Source organism: Rhipicephalus sanguineus, chromosome 1, assembly GCF_013339695.2.
Source record: "Rhipicephalus sanguineus isolate Rsan-2018 chromosome 1, BIME_Rsan_1.4, whole genome shotgun sequence".
NCBI lineage: Eukaryota > Metazoa > Arthropoda > Arachnida > Ixodida > Ixodidae > Rhipicephalus > Rhipicephalus sanguineus.
In genome coordinates, this window is record NC_051176.1 from 7,521,876 (window position 1) to 7,530,073 (window position 8,198).

Consider the following 8,198-nt stretch of genomic DNA (forward strand, 5'->3'; position numbering starts at 1 on the left):
AAGTGAAACCTCCGGCGCCACAATTTGGCACCAGCAGTGACAGGATCCGGACACTCTTTAATTGACCCAATTTCCTTTCCTAGAACGAACTGGTCGAGGATTTGCTGTAGTATCAAAAATTGTGCATCACACTGGTCGCTTCCGCGTTAACGCCTTCATCTTTTCCGCCCGCCGTCATCCCCCAAGGACGAGAATAGTTTCACGGCTGAAGGGCTGAAATGTCCTGCAGTGCACCAAGCATGCGCATCGCGTGAGAATCGCTTGCAGAAGTGAAACCTCCGGTGCCACAGTTTTGCAGCAGCAGTGACAGGCTCCGGACTCACTCCTTAATCGACTCAATTTGCTTTCCTAGGACGCACGGTTCGAGGATTTTGCTGTAGTATCAAAACTGTGCATGACGCTGGTCGCTTCCCCGTCAACGCCTTCATCTTTCCCGCCACCCGTCATGCACCGATGACGGGAATAGTTTCATGGTTGAGGAGCTCAAATGTCCCGATGTGCACCAAGCATGCGCATCGCGTGAGAATCGCTTGCAGAAGTGAAACCTCCGATGCCACAGTTTGGCAGCAGCGGTGACAGGCTCCGGAGGCACTCGTTAATCGTCCCAATTTGCTTTCCTAGGAGGCCCTGGTGGATGATTTGCTGAAGTATAAAAAATTGTGCATCACACTGGTCGCATCCCCGTTAACGCCTTCTTCTTTCCCGTCCCCTGTCATCCCCGACGACGGGAATAGCTTTACGGCTGAGTAGCTGAAATGTCCTGCAGTGCAGTAAGCATGCTCATCGCGTGAGAATCGCTTGCAGAAGCGAAACCTCCGGCGCCACAATTTGGCAGCAGCGGTGACAGGCTCCGGACTCACTCCTTAATCGACTCAATTTGCTTTCCTAGGACGCACGGTTCGAGGATTTTGCTGTAGTATCAAAACTGTGCATCACGCCGGTCGCTTCCCCGTCAACGCCTTCATCTTTCCCGCCCCCCGTCATGCACCGATGACGGGAATAGTTTCACGGTTGAGGAGCTCAAAAGTCCCGATGTGCACCAAGCATGCGCATCGCGTAAAAATCGCTTGCAGAAGTGAAACCTCCGGCGCCACAGTTTGGCAGCAGCGGTGACAGGCTTCGGACGCACTCGTTAATCGTCCCAATTTGCTTTCCTAGGACGCACTTGTCGATGATTTGCTGAAGTATAAAAAATTGTGCATCACACTGGTCGCATCCCCGTTAACGCCTTCTTCTTTCCCGCCCCCTGTCATGCCCCGATGACGGGAATAGCTTTACGGCTTAGCAGCCGAACAGTACTGCAGCGCACTAGGCATGCGCATCGCGTGAGAATCGCTTACAGAAGTGAAACCTCCGGCGCCACAGTTTGGCAGCAGCGGTGACAGGCTTCGGACGCACTCGTTAATCGTCCCAATTTGCTTTCCTAGGACGCACTGGTCGATGATTTGCTGAAGTATAAAAAATTGTGCATCACACTGGTCGCATCCCCGTTAACGCCTTCTTCTTTCCCGCCCCCTGTCATGCCCCGATGACGGGAATAGCTTTACGGCTGAGCAGCTGAAAAGTCCTGCAGCGCACTAAGCATGCGCATCGCGTGAGAATCGCTTGCAGAAGTGAAACCTCCGGGGCCACAATTTGGCAGCAACGGTGACAGGCTCCGGACTCACTCCTTAATCGACTCAATTTGCTTTCCTAGGACGCACGGTTCGAGGATTTGCTATAGTATCAAAACTGTGCATCACGCTGGTCGCTTCCCCGTCAACGCCTTCATCTTTCCGGCCCCCCGTCATGCACCGATGACGGGAATAGTTTCACGGTTGAGGAGCTCAAAAGTCCCGCAGTGCATCAAGCATGCGCATCGTGTAAAAATCGCTTGCAGAAGTGAAACCTGCGGCGCCACAGTTTGGCAGCAGCGGTGACAGGCTCCGGACTCACTTCTTAATCGACTCAATTTGCTTTCCTAGGACGCACGGTTCGAGGATCTTGCTGTAGTATCAAAACTGTGCATCACGCTGGTCGCTTCCCCGTCAACGCCTTCATCTTTCCCGCCCCCTGTCATGCACCGATGACGGGAATAGTTTCACGGTTGAGGAGCTCAAAAGTCCCGATGTGCACCAAGCATGCGCATCGCGTAAAAATCGCTTGCAGAAGTGAAACCTCCGGCGCCACAGTTTGGCAGCAGCGGTGTCAGGCTTCGGACGCACTCGTTAATCGTCCCAATTTTCTTTCCTAGGACGCACTGGTCGATGATTTGCTGAAGTATAAAAAATTGTGCATCACACTGGTCGCATCCCCGTTAACGGCTTCTTCTTTCCCGCCCCCTGTCATGCCCCGATGACGGGAATAGCTTTACGGCTAAGCAGCTGAAAAGTCCTGCAGCGCACTAAGCATGCGCATCGCGTGAGAATCGCTTGCAGAAGTGAAACCTCCGGCGCCACAATTTGGCAGCGGCGGTGACAGGCTCCGCACTCACTCCTTAATCGACTCAATTTCCTTTCCTAGGATGCATGGTTCGAGGATTTGCTGGAGTATCAAAACTGTGCATCACGCTGGTCGCTTCCCCGTCAACGCCTTCATCTTTCCCGCCCCCCGTCAGGCACGGATGACGGGAATAGTTTCACGGGTGAGGAGCTCAAAAGTCCCGCAGTGGACCAAGCATGTGCATCGCGTAAAAATCGCTTGCAGAAGTGAAACCTCCGGCGCCACAGTTTGGCAGCAGCGGTGACAGGCGCAGGGCGCACTGTTTAATCGTCCCAATTTGCTTTCCTAGGACGCATTGGTGGAGGATTTGCTGTAGTATCAAAGCTGTGCATCACGCCGATCGCTTCCCCGCCAACGACTTCATCTTTCCCGCCCCACATCTTCCCCAATGACGGGAATAGTTTCACGGCTGAGGAGCTGAAACGTCCTGTAGTGCACCAAGCATGCGCATCGCGTAAAAATCGCTTGTAGAAGTGAAACCTCCGGCGCCACAATATGGCAGCAGCGGTGACAGGCTCCGGACTCACTCCTTAATCGACACAATTTGCTTTCCTAGGACGCACAGTTCGAGGATTTGCTGTAGTATCAAAACTGTGCATCACGCTGGTCGCTTCCCCGTCAACGCCTTCATCTTTCCCGCCCCCCGTCATGCACCGGTGACGGGAATAGTTTCACGGATGAGGAGCTCAAAAGTCCCGCAGTGCACCAAGCATGCGCATCGCGTAAAAATCGCTTGCAGAAGTGAAACCTCCGGCGCCACAGTTTGGCAGCAGCGGTGACAGGCTCCGGACTCACTCCTTAATCGACCCAACTTGCTTTCCTAGGACACACTGGTCGAGGATTTCCTGTAGTATCAAACTGTGCATCAAGCTGGTCGCTTCCCCGCCAACGCCGTCATCTTTCCCGCCCCCGTCATGCCCCGATGACGGGAATAGTTTCACGGATGACGAGCTCAAAAGTGCTGCAGTGCACCAAGCATGCGCATTGCGTAAATATCGCTTGCAGAAGTGAAACCTCCGGCGCCACAATTTGGCAGCAGCGGTGACAGGCTCCGGAATCACTCCTTAATCGACTCAATTTGCTTTCCTAGGACGCACGGTTCGAGGATTTGCTGTAGTATCAAAACTGTGCATCACGCTGGTCGCTTCCCCGTCAACGCCTTCATCTTTCCCGCCCCCCGTCATGCACCGGTGACGGGAATAGTTTCACGGATGAGGAGCTCAAAAGTCCCGCAGTGCACCAAGCATGCGCATCGCGTAAAAATCGCTTGCAGAAGTGAAACCTCCGGCGCCACAGTTTGGCAGCAGCGGTGACAGTCTCCGGACTCACTTCTTAATCGACCCAATTTGCTTTCCTTGGACGCACTGGTCGATGATTTGCTGTAGTATCAAAACTGTGCATCACGCCGGTCGCTTCCCCGTCAACGACTTCTTCTTTCCCGCCCCCTGTCATGCCCCGATGACGGGAATAGCTTTACGGCTGAGCAGCTGAAAAGTCCTGCAGTGCACTAAGCATGCGCATCGCTTGAGAATCGCTTGCAGAAGTGAAACCTCCGGCGCCACAATTTGGCACCAGCAGTGACAGGATCCGGACACTCTTTAATTGACCCAATTTCCTTTCCTAGAACGCACTGGTCGAGGATTTGCTGTAGTATCAAAAATTGTGCATCACACTGGTCGCTTCCGCGTTAACGCCTTCATCTTTTCCGCCCGCCGTCATCCCCCAAGGACGAGAATAGTTTCACGGCTGAAGAGCTGAAATGTCCTGCAGTGCACCAAGCATGCGCATCGCGTGAGAATCGCTTGCAGAAGTGAAACCTCCGGTGCCACAGTTTTGCAGCAGCGTGACAGCCTCCGGACTCACTCCTTAATCGACCCAATTTGCTTTCCTAGGACGCACTGGTCAAGGATTTGCTGTAGTATCAAAACTGTGCATCACGCTGGTCGCTTCCCCGCCAACGCCGTCATCTTTCCCGCCCCCGTCATGCCCCGATGACGGGAATAGTTTCACGGATGACGAGCTCAAAAGTGCTGCAGTGCACCAAGCATGCGCATCGCGTAAAAATCGCTTGCAGAAGTGAAACCTCCGGTGCCACAGTTTGGCAGCAGCGGTGACAGTCTCCGGACTCACTTCTTAATCGACCCAATTTGCTTTCCTTGGACGCACTGGTCAATGATTTGCTGAAGTATACAAAAATGTGCATCACACTGGTCGCATCCCCGTTAACACCTTCTTCTTTCCCGCCCCCTGTCATGCCCCGATGACGGGAATAGCTTTACGGCTGAGCAGCTGAAATGTCCTGCAGTGCACTAAGCATGCGCATGGCGTGAGATTTGCTTGCAGAAGTGAAACCTCCGGCGCCACAATTTGGCAGCAGCGGTGACAGGCTCCGGACTCACTCCTTAATCGACTCAATTTGCTTTCCTAGCACGCACGGTTCGAGGATTTGCTATAGTATCAAAACTGTGCATCACGCTGGTCGCTTCCCCGTCAACGCCTTCATCTTTCCGGCCCCCCGTCATGCACCGATGACGGGAATAGTTTCACGGTTGAGGAGCTCAAAAGTCCCGCAGTGCACCAAGCATGCGCATCGCGTAAAAATCGCTTGCACAAGTGAAACCTCCGGCGCCACAGTTTGGCAGCAGCGGTGACAGGCTCCGGACTCACTTCTTAATCGACTCAATTTGCTTTCCTAGGACGCACGGTTCGAGGACATTGCTGTAGTATCAAAACTGTGCATCACGCTGGTCGCTTCCCCGTCAACGCCTTCATCTTTCCCGCCCCCCGTCATGCACCGATGACGGGAATAGTTTCACGGTTGAGGAGCTCAAAGGTCCTGCAGCGCACTAATCATGCGCATCGCGTGAGAATCGCTTGCAGAAGTGAAACCTCCGGCGCCACAATTTGGCAGCAGCGGTGACAGGCTCCGGAATCACTCCTTAATCGACTCAATTTGCTTTCCTAGGACGCACGGTTCGAGGATTTTGCTGTAGTATCAAAACTGTGCATCACGCTGGTCGCTTCCCCGTCAACGCCTTCATCTTTCCCGCCACCCGTCATGCACCGATGACGGGAATAGTTTCATGGTTGAGGAGCTCAAATGTCCCGATGTGCACCAAGCATGCGCATCGCGTGAGAATCGCTTGCAGAAGTGAAACCTCCGATGCCACAGTTTGGCAGCAGCGGTGACAGGCTCCGGAGGCACTCTTTATTTGACCCAATTTGCTTTCCTACGACGCACTGGTCGAGGACTTGCTGTAGTATCAAAACTGTGCGTCACGCTGGTCGCTTCAGCGCCAACGCCTTCATCTTTTCCGCCCCCCGTCATGCCGCGATGACGGCAATAGTTTCACGGCTGAGGAGCTGAAAAGTCCTGCAGTGCTCCGAGCATGCGCATCCCGTGAGAATCGCTTGCAGAAGTGAATCCTCCTTCGCCAGAGTTTGGCAGCAGTGTTGACAGGATCCGGAGACACTCTTTATTTGACCCAATTTGCTTTCCTACGACGCACTGGTCGAGGACTTGCTGTAGTATCAAAACTGTGCGTCACGCTGGTCGCTTCAGCGCCAACGCCTTCATCTTTTCCGCCCCCCGTCATGCCGCGATGACGGCAATAGTTTCACGGCTGAGGAGCTGGAAAGTCCTGCAGTGCACCAAGCATGCGCAGTGTGTGAGAATCGCTCTCAGAAGTGACACCTCCCGAGCCACAGTTTGGCAGCAGCGGTGACAGGCTCCGGACTCACTCCTTAATACTCTATTTGCTTTCCTACGAGGCAGTGGTCGAGGATTTGCTGTAGTATCAAAACTGTGCGTCACGCTGGTCGCTTCCCCGCCAACGCCTTCATCTTTTCCGCCCCCTGTCATGCCCCGATGACGGCAATAGTTTCACGGCTGAGGAGCTGAAAAGTCCTGCAGTGCTCCGAGCATGCGCATCGTGTGAGAATCGCTTGCAGAAGTGTAACCTCCGGCGCCACAGTTTGGCAGCAGTGGTGACACGATCCGGACACACTCTTTATTTGACCCAATTTGCTTTCATAGTACGCACTGGTCGAGGATTTGCTGTAGTATCGAAAATTGTGCATCACACTGGTCGCTTCCGCGTTAACGCCTTCATCTTTCACGCCCCCTGTCATGCCCCGATGACGGCAATAGTTTCGCGGCTGAGGAGCTGAAAAGTCCTGCAGTGCACCAAGCATGCGCAGTGCTTGAAAATCGCTTGCAGAAGTGAAACCTCCGGCGCCACACTTTGGCAGCAGTGGTGACAGGATCCGGACACACTCTTTATTTGACCCAATTTGCTTTCCTAGGACGCACGGTTCGAGGATTTGCTGTAGTATCAAAACTGTGCATCACGCCGGTCGCTTCCCCGCCAACGCCGTCATCTTTCCCACCCCGTCATGCCCCGATGACGGGAATAGTTTCACGGATGACGAGCTCAAAAATGCTGCAGTGCACCAAGCATGCGCATTGCGTAAATATCGCTTGCAGAAGTGAAACCTCCGGCGCCACAATTTGGCAGGAGCGGTGACAGGCTCCGGAATCACTCCTTAATCGACTCAATTTGCTTTCCTAGGACGCACGGTTCGAGGATTTGCTGTAGTATCAAAACTGTGCATCACGCTGGTCGCTTCCCCGTCAACGCCTTCATCTTTCCCGCCCCCCGTCATGCACCGATGACGGGAATAGTTTCACGGATGAGGAGCTCAAAAGTCTCGCAGTGCACCAAGCATGCGCATCGCGCAAAAATCGCTTGCAGAAGTGAAACCTCCGGCGCCACAGTTTGGCAGCAGCGGTGACAGGTGCCGGACGCACTCTTTAATCATCCCAATTTGCTTTCCTAGGACGTACTGGTGGAGGATTTGCTGTAGTATCAAAACTGTGCATCACGCCGGTCGCTTCCCCGCCAACGACTTCTTCTTTCCCGCCCCCTGTCATGCCCCGATGACGGGAATAGCTTTACGGCTGAGCAGCTGAAAAGTCCTGCAGTGCACTAAGCATGCGCATCGCTTGAGAATCGCTTGCAGAAGTGAAACCTCCGGCGCCACAATTTGGCACCAGCAGTGACAGGATCCGGACACTCTTCAATTGACCCAATTTCCTTTCCTAGAACGCACTGGTCGAGGATTTGCTGTAGTATCAAAAATTGTGCATCACACTGGTCGCTTCCGCGTTAACGCCTTCATCTTTTCCGCCCGCCGTCATCCCCCAAGGACGAGAATAGTTTCACGGCTGAAGAGCTGAAATGTCCTGCAGTGCACCAAGCATGCGCATCGCGTGAGAATCGCTTGCAGAAGTGAAACCTCCGGTGCCACAGTTTTGCAGCAGCGTGACAGCCTCCGGACTCACTCCTTAATCGACCCAATTTGCTTTCCTAGGACGCACTGGTCAAGGATTTGCTGTAGTATCAAAACTGTGCATCACGCTGGTCGCTTCCCCGCCAACGCCGTCATCTTTCCCGCCCCCGTCATGCCCCGATGACGGGAATAGTTTCACGGATGACGAGCTCAAAAGTGCTGCAGTGCACCAAGCATGCGCATCGCGTAAAAATCGCTTGCAGAAGTGAAAGCTCCGGTGCCACAGTTTGGCAGCAGCGGTGACAGTCTCCGGACTCACTTCTTAATCGACCCAATTTGCTTTCCTTGGACGCACTGGTCGATGATTTGCTGAAGTATAAAAAAATGTGCATCACACTGGTCGCATCCCCGTTAACACCTTCTTC